The following is a 13,248-nucleotide window of genomic DNA, read 5'->3' on the forward strand; positions in this document are numbered from 1 at the left end:
GTGTTGGGATGCGATAGAAAATAGCTTCAAACACGGGTTGCAAAGCTTGAGTTACGAGGAATTCTTGCACTAGAAATAAAGAAAAAGATCACGCTCAGAAATGAAAAAAACGAGATTGACTTTTAGGAGAATTTTGAACATCACTAAACTATAAATTATTGTTCTGCTGCTGCTGAATCGTCCTAAATGGGAAGAAAGTGGCGTTTTTTAAAGAAATATTTTGGTGATTTCGCCTGAATGTCGATCTGCTTATAAGGAGACGAAAAGGTGTCAACAAATTTTAACACCACGGAGATCTTCAAATTATAGCTAATATTTTAGGAACTTTGGAATCTTAAAGGATTGAATATCTGACAACGAGGTAAAACTAAGTTTAATAAGCCAAAAATGGCTGACATTATCTTAGAGGTTGTAATTAGTGTTGGGTCAAGAGCGAAAGAGGTACCTATATCGCTCCGCTCATCTTATTGTGCGCGCTCCCGCACAGCCCACGTAAAAAAGAGGTAGCTCCGTACGGAGCGCTACACACAGGAGCGATTGTGCGATGCGCTCCCAGAAGCGAAGTTTTGCACCACAAGGAACGCTACACACAGGAGCGATTGTGCGATGCGCTCCCATTTGAAAATATAACAAGGCTATAGCCTTACCTTTTTTTGAGCAATTTAGCAAAATATAAAACTATGTTCTATTTTAATGCGAAATTGTTGCACTTAGTAAAAAGTTTCTTTTCACTCAAATATTGCTTAAAATAAAAAACAGAATAAAAGATTATAAAAAAATAAAACAAAAATATAAATTTTCCAATCTCCTAAGGCTCATTTTTGCATCAAGTTTTGCCTATAACTCGGACGGTATCCAAAGGATCTCCAATCTTCCCGCACCAATGGCTACATTTTCTTCTTGGATGGCCTTGCCCTCAGATGTCTGTGCCAGAAGTTATTCGAGGAACCAAGTTCCTTACCCTGTTTGAGAAAATGTAAAATTTTCCTCATTTTTGCACCAACTTTTGCCTATAACTCAGTCAGTATTCAACGGATCGCCAATCTTTAACCTGTGGTCGATAGATGGCACCAATGGCTACATTTTCTTCTTGGACGGCCTTGCCCTCAGATGTCTGTGCCAGAAGTTATTCGAGGAACCAAGTTCCCTACCCTGTTTGAGAAAATGTAAAATTTTCTTCATTTTTGAGTAATTTAGCAAAATTTATAAATATGCTATATTTTAATGCAAATTTTGTTGCAATAAGTTTCTTTTCACTTAAATAATGCTTTAAATTAAAAAAAGAATAAAAAATCAGAAAAAAATTTCAAAAAAATTTTCCACTCGAAAATTTCATAAGGGGTACCCCTTGCCATTTTTTTGAGAAATTTTGCAAAAAAAATTAAATTGATTTATTTTAATGCCAATTGGTTGTAATGAGTTTCTTTTCACTCAAATAATGCTTTAAATTAAAAAAAAGTGTAAAAAATCAGAAAAAATTAAGAAAATATAAAAATTTGAAAATCTCATAAGGCTCATTTTTGCACCAAGTTTTGCCTATAACTCGGTCAGTATCCAACGGATCGCCAATCTTTAACCTGTGGTCGATAGATGGCACCAATGGCTACATTTTCTTCTTGGACGGCCATGCCCTCAGATGTCTGTGTCGGAAGTTATTCGAGGAACCAAGTTCCTTACCCTGTTTGAGAAAATGTAAACTTATCCTCATTTTTGCACCAACTTTTGCCTATAACTCAGTCAGTATCCAACGGAACGCCAATCTTTAACCTGTGGTCGATAGATGGCACCAATGGCTACATTTTCTTCTTGGACGGCCTTGCCCTCAGATGTATGTGCCAGAAGTTATTCGAGGAACCAAGTTCCATACCCTGTTTGAGAAAATGTAAAATTTTCCTCATTTTTGCACCAACTTTTGCCTATAACTCGGTCGGTATCCAACGGATCGCCAATCTTTAACCTGTGGTCGATAGATGGCACCAATGGCTACATTTTCTTCATGAACGGCCTTGCCCTCAGATGTCTGTGCCAGAAGTTATTCGAGGAACCAAGTTCCATACCCTGTTTGAGAAGATGTAAAATTTTCCTCATTTTTGCACCAACTTTTGCCTATTACTCGGTCGGTATCCAACGGATCGCCAATCTTTAACCTGTGGTCGATAGATGGCACCAATGGCTACATTTTCTTCTTGGACGGCCATGCCCTCAGATGTCTGTGTCGGAAGTTATTCGAGGAACCAAGTTCCTTACCCTGTTTGAGAAAATGTAAAATTTTCCTCATTTTTGCACCAACTTTTGCCTATAACTCAGTCAGTATCCAACGAATCGCCAATCTTTAACCTGTGGTCGATAGATGGCACCAATGGCTACATTTTCTTCTTGGACGGCCATGCCCTCACATGTCTGTGTCGGAAGTTATTCGAGGAACCAAGTTCCTTACCCTGTTTGAGAAAATGTAAAATTTTCCTCATTTTTGCTCCAAATTTTGCCTATAACTCGGTCAGTATCCAACGAATCGCCAATCTTTAACCTGTGGTCGATAGATGGCACCAATGGCTACATTTTCTTCTTGGACGGCCTTGCCCTCAGATGTCTGTGCCAGAAGTTATTCGAGGAACCAAGTTCCCTACCCTGTTTGAGAAAATGTAAAATTTTCTTCATTTTTGAGTAATTTAGCAAAATTTATAAATATGCTATATTTTAATGCAAATTTTGTTGCAATAAGTTTCTTTTCACTTAAATAATGCTTTAAATTAAAAAAAGAATAAAAAATCAGAAAAAAATTTCAAAAAAAATTTCCACTCGAAAATTTCATAAGGGGTATCCCTTGCCATTTTTTTGAGAAATTTTGCAAAAAAAATTAAATTGATTTATTTTAATGCCAATTGGTTGTAATGAGTTTCTTTTCACTCAAATAATGCTTTAAATTAAAAAAGTGTAAAAAATCAGAAAAAAATAAGAAAATATAAAAATTTGAATATCTCATAAGGCTCATTTTTGCATCAACTTTTGCCCATAACTCGGTCAGTATCCAACGGATCGCCAATCTTTAACCTGTGGTCGATAGATGGCACCAATGGCTACATTTTCTTCTTGGACGGCCATGCCCTCACATGTCTGTGTCGGAAGTTATTCGAGGAACCAAGTTCCTTACCCTGTTTGAGAAAATGTAAAATTTTCCTCATTTTTGCACCAACTTTTGCCTATAACTCAGTCAGTATCCAACGGAACGCCAATCTTTAACCTGTGGTCGATAGATGGCACCAATGGCTACATTTTCTTCTTGGACGGCCATGCCCTCAGATGTCTGTGCCAGAAGTTATTCGAGGAACCAAGTTCCTTACCCTGTTTGAGAAAATGTAAAATTTTCCTCATTTTTGCTCCAAATTTTGCCTATAACTCGGTCAGTATCCAACGAATCGCCAATCTTTAACCTGTGGTCGATAGATGGCACCAATGGCTACATTTTCTTCTTGGACGGCCTTGCCCTCAGATGTCTGTGCCAGAAGTTATTCGAGGAACCAAGTTCCCTACCCTGTTTGAGAAAATGTAAAATTTTCTTCATTTTTGAGTAATTTAGCAAAATTTATAAATATGCTATATTTTAATGCAAATTTTGTTGCAATAAGTTTCTTTTCACTTAAATAATGCTTTAAATTTAAAAAAGAATAAAAAATCAGAAAAAAATTTCAAAAAAAATTTCCACTCGAAAATTTCATAAGGGGTATCCCTTGCCATTTTTTTGATAAATTTTGCAAAAAAAATTAAATTGATTTATTTTAATGCCAATTGGTTGTAATGAGTTTCTTTTCACTCAAATAATGCTTTAAATTAAAAAAAAGTGTAAAAAATCAGAAAAAATTAAGAAAATATAAAAATTTGAAAATCTCATAAGGCTCATTTTTGCACCAAGTTTTGCCTATAACTCGGTCAGTATCCAACGGATCGCCAATCTTTAACCTGTGGTCGATAGATGGCACCAATGGCTACATTTTCTTCTTGGACGGCCATGCCCTCAGATGTCTGTGTCGGAAGTTATTCGAGGAACCAAGTTCCTTACCCTGTTTGAGAAAATGTAAAATTTTCCTCATTTTTGCACCAACTTTTGCCTATAACTCAGTCAGTATCCAACGGATCGCCAATCTTTAACCTGTGGTCGATAGATGGCACCAATGGCTACATTTTCTTTTTGGACGGCCTTGCCCTCAGATGTCTGTGCCAGAAGTTATTCGAGGAACCAAGTTCCCTACCCTGTTTGAGAAAATGTAAAATTTTCTTCATTTTTGAGTAATTTAGCAAAATTTATAAATATGCTATATTTTAATGCGAATTTTGTTGCAATAAGTTTCTTTTCACTTAAATAATGCTTTAAATAAAAAAGAAAAAAAAATCAGAAAAAAATTTCAAAAAAATTTTCCACTCGAAAATTTCATAAGGGGTACCCCTTGCCATTTTTTTGAGAAATTTTGCAAAAAAAATTAAATTGATTTATTTTAATGCCAATTGGTTGCAATGAGTTTCTTTTCACTCAAATAATGCTTTAAATTAAAAAAAGTGTAAAAAATCAGAAAAAATTAAGAAAATATAAAAATTTGAAAATCTCATTAGGCTCATTTTTGCACCAACTTTTGCCTATAACTCGGTCAGTATCCAACGGATCGCCAATCTTTAACCTGTGGTCGATAGATGGCACCAATAGCTACATTTTCTTCTTGGACGGCCATGCCCTCAGATGTCTGTGTCGGAAGTTATTCGAGGAACCAAGTTCTTTACCCTGTTTGAGAAAATGTAAAATTTTCCTCATTTTTGCACCAACTTTTGCCTATAACTCAGTCAGTATCCAACGGATCGCCAATCTTTAACCTGTGGACGATAGATGGCACCAATGGCTACATTTTCTTTTTGGACGGCCTTGCCCTCAGATGTCTGTGCCAGAAGTTATTCGAGGAACCAAGTTCCCTACCCTGTTTGAGAAAATGTAAAATTTTCTTCATTTTTGAGTAATTTAGCAAAATTTATAAATTTGCTATATTTTAATGCGAATTTTGTTGCAATAAGTTTCTTTTCACTTAAATAATGCTTTAAATTAAAAAAAGAATAAAAAATCAGAAAAAAATTTCAAAAAAATTTTCCACTCGAAAATTTCATAAGGGGTACCCCTTGCCATTTTTTTGAGAAATTTTGCAAAAAAAATAAAATTGATTTATTTTAATGCCAATTGGTTGCAATGAGTTTCTTTTCACTCAAATAATGCTTTAAATTAAAAAAAAGTGTAAAAAATCAGAAAAAAATAAGAAAATATAAAAATTTGAAAATCTCATAAGGCTCGTTTTTGCACAAAGTTTTGCCTATAACTCGGTCAGTACCCAACGGATCGCCAATCTTTAACCTGTGGTCGATAGATGGCACCAATGGCTACATTTTCTTCTTGGACGGCCTTGCCCTTAGATGTTTGTGCCAGAAGTTATTCGAGGAACCAAGTTCCTTACCCTGTTTGAGAAAATGTAAAATTTTCCTCATTTTTGCACCAACTTTTGCCTATAACTCGGTCGGTATCCAACGGATCGCCAATCTTTAACCTGTGGTCGATAGATGGCACCAATAGCTACATTTTCTTCTTGGACGGCCATGCCCTCAGATGTCTGTGTCGGAAGTTATTCGAGGAACCAAGTTCTTTACCCTGTTTGAGAAAATGTAAAATTTTCCTCATTTTTGCACCAACTTTTGCCTATAAATCAGTCAGTATCCAACGGATCGCCAATCTTTAACCTGTGGTCGATAGATGGCACCAATGGCTACATTTTCTTTTTGGACGGCCTTGCCCTCAGATGTCTGTGCCAGAAGTTATTCGAGGAAAAAAGTTCCCTACCCTGTTTGAGAAAATGTAAAATTTTCTTCATTTTTGAGTAATTTAGCAAAATTTATAAATTTGCTATATTTTAATGCGAATTATGTTGCAATAAGTTTCTTTTCACTTAAATAATGCTTTAAATTAAAAAAAGAATAAAAAATCAGAAAAAAATTTCAAAAAAATTTTCCACTCGAAAATTTCATAAGGGGTACCCCTTGCCATTTTTTTGAGAAATTTTGCAAAAAAAATAAAATTGATTTATTTTAATGCCAATTGGTTGCAATGAGTTTCTTTTCACTCAAATAATGCTTTAAATTAAAAAAAAGTGTAAAAAATCAGAAAAAATTAAGAAAATATAAAAATTTGAAAATCTCATAAGGCTCGTTTTTGCACAAAGTTTTGCTATAACTCGGTCAGTACCCAACGGATCGCCAATCTTTAACCTGTGGTCGATAGATGGCACCAATGGCTACATTTTCTTCTTGGACGGCCTTGCCCTTAGATGTTTGTGCCAGAAGTTATTCGAGGAACCAAGTTCCTTACCCTGTTTGAGAAAATGTAAAATTTTCCTCATTTTTGCACCAACTTTTGCCTATAACTCGGTCGGTATCCAACGGATCGCCAATCTTTAACCTGTGGTCGATAGATGGCACCAATGGCTACATTTTCTTTTTGGACGGCCATGCCCTCAGATGTCTGTGCCAGAAGTTATTCGAGGAACCAAGTTCCATACCCTGTTTGAGAAGATGTAAAATTTTCCTCATTTTTGCACCAACTTTTGCCTATAACTCGGTCGGTATCCAACGGATCGCCAATCTTTAACCTGTGGTCGATAGATGGCACCAATGGCTACATTTTCTTCTTGGACGGCCATGCCCTTAGATGTCTGTGCCAGAAGTTATTCGAGGAACCAAGTTCCCTACCCTGTTTGAGAAAATGTAAAATTTTCTTCATTTTTGAGTAGTCTAGCAAAATTTATAAATATGCTATATTTTAATGCGAATTTTGTTGCAATAAGTTTCTTTTCACTTAAATAATGCTTTAAATTAAAAAAAGAATAAAAAATCAGAAAAAAATTTCAAAAAAATTTTCCACTCGAAAATTTCATAAGGGGTACCCCTTGTCATTTTTTTGAGAAATTTTGCAAAAATATTAAATTGATTTATTTTAATGCCAATTGGTTGCAATGAGTTTCTTTTCACTCAAATAATGCTTTAAATTAAAAAAGCGTAAAAAATCAGAAAAAAATAAAAAAATATAAAAATTTGAATATCTCATAAAGCTCATTTTTGCACCAACTTTTGCCCATAACTCGGTCAGTATCCAACGGATCGCCAATCTTTAACCTGTGGTCGATAGATGGCACCAATGGCTACATTTTCTTCATGAACGGCCTTGCCCTCAGATGTCTGTGTCGGAAGTTATTCGAGGAACCAAGTTCCTTACCCTGTTTGAGAAAATGTAAAATTTTCTTCATTTTTGCACCAACTTTTGCCTATAACTCAGTCAGTATCCAACGGATCGCCAATCTTTAACCTGTGGTCGATAGATGGCACCAATGGCTACATTTTCTTCTTGGACGGCCTTGCCCTCAGATGTCTGTGCCAGAAGTTATTCGAGGAACCAAGTTCCCTACCCTGTTTGAGAAAATGTAAAATTTTCTTCATTTTTGAGTAGTCTAGCAAAATTTATAAATATGCTATATATTAATGCGAATTTTGTTGCAATAAGTTTCTTTTCACTTAAATAATGGTTTAAATTAAAAAAAGAATAAAAAATCAGAAAAAAATTTCAAAAAAATTTTCCACTCGAAAATTTCATAAGGGGTACCCCTTGTCATTTTTTTGAGAAATTTTGCAAAAATATTAAATTGATTTATTTTAATGCCAATTGGTTGCAATGAGTTTCTTTTCACTCAAATAATGCTTTAAATTAAAAAAAGAGTAAAAAATCAGAAAAAATTAAGAAAATATAAAAATTTGAAAATCTCATAAGGCTCATTTTTGCACCAAGTTTTGCCTATAACTCGACCAGTATCCAACGGAACGCCAATCTTTAACCTGTGGTCGATAGATGGCACCAATGGCTACATTTTCTTCTTGGACGGCCATGCCCTCACATGTCTGTGTCGGAAGTTATTCGAGGAACCAAGTTCCTTACCCTGTTTGAGAAAATGTAAAATTTTCCTCATTTTTGCACCAACTTTTGCCTATAACTCAGTCAGTATCCAACGGAACGCCAATCTTTAACCTGTGGTCGATAGATGGCACCAATGGCTACATTTTCTTCTTGGACGGCCATGCCCTCAGATGTCTGTGCCAGAAGTTATTCGAGGAACCAAGTTCCTTACCCTGTTTGAGAAAATGTTAAATTTTCCTCATTTTTGCTCCAAATTTTGCCTATAACTCGGTCAGTATCCAACGAATCGCCAATCTTTAACCTGTGGTCGATAGATGGCACCAATGGCTACATTTTCTTCTTGGACGGCCTTGCCCTCAGATGCCTGTGCCAGAAGTTATTCGAGGAACCAAGTTCCCTACCCTGTTTGAGAAAATGTAAAATTTTCTTCATTTTTGAGTAATTTAGCAAAATTTATAAATATGCTATATTTTAATGCAAATTTTGTTGCAATAAGTTTCTTTTCACTTAAATAATGCTTTAAATTAAAAAAAGAATAAAAAATCAGAAAAAAATTTCAAAAAAATTTTCCACTCGAAAATTTCATAAGGGGTATCCCTTGCCATTTTTTTGATAAATTTAGCAAAAAAAATTAAATTGATTTATTTTAATGCCAATTGGTTGTAATGAGTTTCTTTTCACTCAAATAATGCTTTAAATTAAAAAAAAGTGTAAAAAATCAGAAAAAATTAAGAAAATATAAAAATTTGAAAATCTCATAAGGCTCATTTTTGCACCAAGTTTTGCCTATAACTCGGTCAGTATCCAACGGATCGCCAATCTTTAACCTGTGGTCGATAGATGGCACCAATAGCTACATTTTCTTCTTGGACGGCCATGCCCTCAGATGTCTGTGTCGGAAGTTATTCGAGGAACCAAGTTCTTTACCCTGTTTGAGAAAATGTAAAATTTTCCTCATTTTTGCACCAACTTTTGCCTATAACTCAGTCAGTATCCAACGGATCGCCAATCTTTAACCTGTGGTCGATAGATGGCACCAATGGCTACATTTTCTTTTTGGACGGCCTTGCCCTCAGATGTCTGTGCCAGAAGTTATTCGAGGAACCAAGTTCCCTACCCTGTTTGAGAAAATGTAAAATTTTCTTCATTTTTGAGTAATTTAGCAAAATTTATAAATTTGCTATATTTTAATGCGAATTATGTTGCAATGAGTTTCTTTTCACTTAAATAATGCTTTAAATTAAAAAAAAAATAAAAAATCAGAAAAAAATTTCAAAAAAATTTTCCACTCGAAAATTTCATAAGGGGTACCCCTTGCCATTTTTTTGAGAAATTTTGCAAAAAAAATTAAATTGATTTATTTTAATGCCAATTGGTTGCAATGAGTTTCTTTTCACTCAAATAATGCTTTAAATTAAAAAAAGTGTAAAAAATCAGAAAAAATTAAGAAAATATAAAAATTTGAAAATCTCATAAGGCTCGTTTTTGCACCAAGTTTTGCCTATAACTCGGTCAGTACCCAACGGATCGCCAATCTTTAACCTGTGGTCGATAGATGGCACCAATGGCTACATTTTCTTCTTGGACGGCCATGCCCTCAGATGTCTGTGTCGGAAGTTATTCGAGGAACCAAGTTCCTTACCCTGTTTGAGAAAATGTAAAATTTTCCTCATTTTTGCACCAACTTTTGCCTATAACTCAGTCAGTATCCAACGGATCGCCAATCTTAAACCTGTGGTCGATAGATGGCACCAATGGCTACATTTTCTTCTTGGACGGCCATGCCCTCAGATGTCTGTGCCAGAAGTTATTCGAGGAACCAAGTTCCCTACCCTGTTTGAGAAAATGTAAAATTTTCTTCATTTTTGAGTAATTTAGCAAAATTTATAAATATGCTATATTTTAATGCGAATTTTGTTGCAATAAGTTTCTTTTCACTCAAATAATGCTTTAAATTAAAAAAAGAATAAAATATCAGAAAAAAATTTCAAAAAAATTTTCCACTTGAAAATTTCATAAGGGGTTATTTTAATGCCAATTGGTTGCAATGAGTTTCTTTTCACTCAAATAATGCTTTAAATTAAAAAAAGTGTAAAAAATCAGAAAAAATTAAGAAAATATAAAAATTTGAAAATCTCATAAGGCTCATTTTTGCACCAAGTTTTACCTATAACTCGGTCAGTATCCAACGGATCGCCAATCTTTAACCTGTGGTCGATAGATGGCACCAATGGCTACATTTTCTTCTTGGACGGCCATGCCCTCAGATGTCTGTGTCGGAAGTTATTCGAGGAACCAAGTTCCTTACCCTGTTTGAGAAAATGTAAGAAAATGTCTTTTGCCTATAACTCAGTCAGTATCCAACGGATCGCCAATCTTTAACCTGTGGTCGATAGATGGCACCAATGGCTACATTTTCTTTTTGGACGGCCATGCCCTCAGATGTTTGTGTCGGAAGTTATTCGAGGAACCAAGTTCCCTACCCTGTTTGAGAAAATGTAAAATTTTCCTCATTTTTGCACCAACTTTTGCCTATAACTCGGTCGGTATCCAACGGATCGCCAATCTTTAACCTGTGGTCGATAGATGGCACCAATGGCTACATTTTCTTCTTGGACGGCCATGCCCTTAGATGTCTGTGCCAGAAGTTATTCGAGGAACCAAGTTCCCTACCCTGTTTGAGAAAATGTAAAATTTTCTTCATTTTTGAGTAGTCTAGCAAAATTTATAAATATGCTATATTTTAATGCGAATTTTGTTGCAATAAGTTTCTTTTCACTTAAATAATGCTTTAAATTAAAAAAAGAATAAAAAATCAGAAAAAAATTTCAAAAAAATTTTCCACTCGAAAATTTCATAAGGGGTACCCCTTGCCATTTTTTTGAGAAATTTTGCAAAAAAAATTAAATTGATGTATTTTAATGCCAATTGGTTGTAATGAGTTTCTTTTCACTCAAATAATGCTTTAAATTAAAAAAAAGTGTAAAAAATCAGAAAAAATTAAGAAAATATAAAAATTTGAAAATCTCATAAGGCTCATTTTTGCACCAAGTTTTGCCTATAACTCGGTCAGTATCCAACGGATCGCCAATCTTTAACCTGTGGTCGATAGATGGCACCAATGGCTACATTTTCTTCTTGGACGGCCATGCCCTCAGATGTCTGTGCCAGAAGTTATTCGAGGAACCAAGTTCCCTACCCTGTTTGAGAAAATGTAAAATTTTCCTCATTTTTGCACCAACTTTTGCCTATAACTCGGTCAGTATCCAACGGATCGCCAATCTTTAACCTGTGGTCGATAGATGGCACCAATGGCTACATTTTCTTCTTGGACGGCCATGCCCTCAGATGTCTGTGCCAGAAGTTATTCGAGGAACCAAGTTCCCTACCCTGTTTGAGAAAATGTAAAATTTTCTTCATTTTTGAGTAATTTAGCAAAATTTATAAATTTGCTATATTTTAGTGCGAATTTTGTTGCAATAAGTTTCTTTTCACTTAAATAATGCTTTAAATTAAAAAAAGAATAAAAAATCAGAAAAAAATTTCAAAACAATTTTCCACTCGAAAATTTCATAAGGGGTACCCCTTGCCATTTTTTTGAGAAATTTTGCAAAAAAAAATTAAATTGATTTATTTTAATGCCAATTGGTTGCAATGAGTTTCTTTTCACTCAAATAATGCTTTAAATTAAAAAAAAAGTGTAAAAAATCAGAAAAAATTAAGAAAATATAAAAATTTGAAAATCTCATAAGGCTCATTCTTGCACCAAGTTTTGCCTATAACTCGATCGGTATCCAACGGATCGCCAATCTTTAACCTGTGGTCGATAGATGGCACCAATGGCTACATTTTCTTCTTGGACGGCCATGCCCTCAGATGTCTGTGCCAGAAGTTATTCGAGGAATCAAGTTTCCTACCCTGTTTGAGAAAATGTAAAATTTTCTTCATTTTTGAGTAGTCTAGCAAAATTTATAAATTTGCTATATTTTAATGCGAATTATGTTGCAATAAGTTTCTTTTCACTCAAATAATGCTTTAAATTAAAAAAAGAATAAAAAATCAGAAAAAAATTTCAAAAAAATTTTCCACTCGAAAATTTCATAAGGGGTACCCCTTGCCATTTTTTTGAGAAATTTTGCAAAAAAAATAAAATTGATTTATTTTAATGCCAATTGGTTGCAATGAGTTTCTTTTCACTCAAATAATGCTTTAAATTAAAAAAAGTGTAAAAAATCAGAAAAAAATTAAGAAAATATAAAAATTTGAAAATCTCATAACGCTCATTTTTGCACCAAGTTTTGCCTATAACTCGGTCAGTATCCAACGGATCGCCAATCTTTAACCTGTGGTCGATAGATGGCACCAATGGCTACATTTTCTTCTTGGACGGCCATGCCCTCAGATGTCTGTGTCGGAAGTTATTCGAGGAACCAAGTTCCTTACCCTGTTTGAGAAAATGTAAGAAAATGTCTTTTGCCTATAACTCAGTCAGTATCCAACAGATCGCCAATCTTTAACCTGTGGTCGATAGATGGCACCAATGGCTACATTTTCTTCTTGGACGGCCTTGCCCTCAGATGTCTGTGCCAGAAGTTATTCGAGGAACCAAGTTCCCTACCCTGTTTGAGAAAATGTAAAATTTTCTTCATTTTTGCACCAACTTTTGCCTATAACTCGGTCGGTATCCAACGGATCGCCAATCTTTAACCTGTGATCGATAGATGGCACCAATGGCTACATTTTCTTCTTGGACGGCCATGCCCTCAGATGTCTGTGCCAGAAGTTATTCGAGGAACCAAGTTCCCTAAACTGTTTGAGAAAATGTAAAATTTTCTTCATTTTTGAGTAATTTAGCAAAATTTATAAATATGCTATATTTTAATGCGAATTTTGTTGCAATAAGTTTCTTTTCACTTAAATAATGCTTTAAATTAAAAAAAGAATAAAAAATCAGAAAAAAATTTCAAAAAAATTTTCCACTCGAAAATTTCATAAGGGGTACCCCTTGCCATTTTTTTGAGAAATTTTGCAAAAAAAATTAAATTGATTTATTTTAATGCCAATTAAATGAGTTTCTTTTCACTCAAATAATGCTTTAAATTAAAAAAAGTGTAAAAAATCAGAAAAAATTAAGAAAATATAAAAATTTGAAAATCTCATAAGGCTCATTTTTGCACCAAAGTTTTGCCTATAACTCGGTCAGTATCCAACAGATCGCCAATCTTTAACCTGTGGTCGATAGATGGCACCAATGGCTACAT

General features: G+C 34.5%; 1 long non-coding RNA gene across 3 annotated transcripts; it reads right to left on the reverse strand.

Moving 5' to 3' along the window:
• Positions 1–698: 698 nt before the first annotated feature.
• Positions 699–13,043, reverse strand: LOC125770313 (uncharacterized). 3 transcript variants are annotated; one of them, XR_007419166.1, is made up of 6 exons: positions 12,506–13,043; positions 11,087–11,276; positions 10,371–10,560; positions 8,815–9,719; positions 6,292–6,671; positions 5,380–5,576 (listed from the first exon to the last, which is right to left on the reverse strand). It is a non-coding gene; the product is annotated as an uncharacterized LOC125770313 (long non-coding RNA). The 3 variants fall into 3 exon arrangements; XR_007419167.1 differs by lacking the exons at positions 5,380–5,576; positions 6,292–6,671; positions 12,506–13,043 and adding an exon at positions 699–3,051 and having other exon boundaries at positions 9,530–9,719; positions 11,087–11,695; XR_007419168.1 differs by lacking the exons at positions 8,815–9,719; positions 10,371–10,560; positions 12,506–13,043 and having other exon boundaries at positions 11,087–11,695.
• Between the last annotated feature and the right edge of the window lie 205 nt (positions 13,044–13,248).

The sequence above is a fragment of the Anopheles funestus genome, chromosome 3RL (assembly GCF_943734845.2).
Source record: "Anopheles funestus chromosome 3RL, idAnoFuneDA-416_04, whole genome shotgun sequence".
Classification (NCBI taxonomy): domain Eukaryota; kingdom Metazoa; phylum Arthropoda; class Insecta; order Diptera; family Culicidae; genus Anopheles; species Anopheles funestus.